The sequence below is a fragment of the Pangasianodon hypophthalmus genome, chromosome 27 (genome assembly GCF_027358585.1).
Source record: "Pangasianodon hypophthalmus isolate fPanHyp1 chromosome 27, fPanHyp1.pri, whole genome shotgun sequence".
NCBI lineage: Eukaryota > Metazoa > Chordata > Actinopteri > Siluriformes > Pangasiidae > Pangasianodon > Pangasianodon hypophthalmus.
Window position 1 is genome coordinate 9,348,132 of NC_069736.1, and position 1,120 is coordinate 9,349,251.

A 1,120-nucleotide genomic window follows, 5' to 3' on the forward strand; every position below is an offset into this window, starting at 1 on the left:
CCTTCAGCTGAGAGAGGAATTTATTTTTTGAACCTTTGTGAATCGGCACAGACAAGTAAATCAGAATTTGCCGAAAATGTGTGCGAGTGGTTTTTTGGTGTGTAAAAGATCAGACGCGCACACACACATATATCAAAAATTCACTACATCACAAGCACCCAAATAAAGATCACGTATACTGCGATGTTTTGTAAAGGCCCAAATTCATCTGACATGTGAAAGGCAGGTAAGCAGCTCTTAAATTGCAGATGCTGGTGTACTTCAGGTTCTGTTTTTATTTTTTAGTTTTGAGTAACTAAAATGAGAAAATGGATGACTGAACTCGAGAAACAAAGTGAGCTTCTGAACAAAAGTTGGGCCATAATCTGTTATATTTAGTCACTGATGCCCCATTTAATCATTGAGTCATAGCTCTATGTGTTTGGAAATCTGTAGTGTCTGATACTGTCACACAAAAAGATGACTGCACGCCAACTTCCTGCAGCATGTTAAAGTTTTTTTTTTGTTTTTTTTTTTTTTTTAAAGTCCCTTTTTATAATACAAATGTTTGTCATTTCATATGACACTGCTTAAATATGTCACACATTGGCAAGTTGCTTAATAGCATTACAAAACTTTGTTGGGTCCAACTACAAGTACAGAAAAAAGTTTGCATCCTCAATATAAAAAAATGCATGTTTATTTAAAAATAAATAAAATTACTTTTTTAAAAAATCTGGGTGTGTTGCCGAAGAGAACATAAGACAAAATTAACAGAAATTAATATGGTTCTCACAATCCAAATGCAGGTTACACACTTTGCAATGTTTGCCACTGTGTAATCCTGTGTAAGGAAATAAAGGACTTCGTGAAAAATGCATTTATTCCAAAACAGCAGTAGCTGTAGTAGGAACTCATGAAAAAGCACCTTGGATTCAGCTAGACTGAACCCAGAGCATCTAAAACCTTTACAATATATACCTCTTGCAAACATTTGCTATCCTTTTGACTAAGATGGTCCCTTTTAATCTACTCTCATTTCTATACCATAATTTGATCAACATCTTGGTGTAAGTGTGAAAGTGACACCAGACCTCTGTTTGTGACTGGGGCATATGGCACGGGAGACAGGAACCGGAGG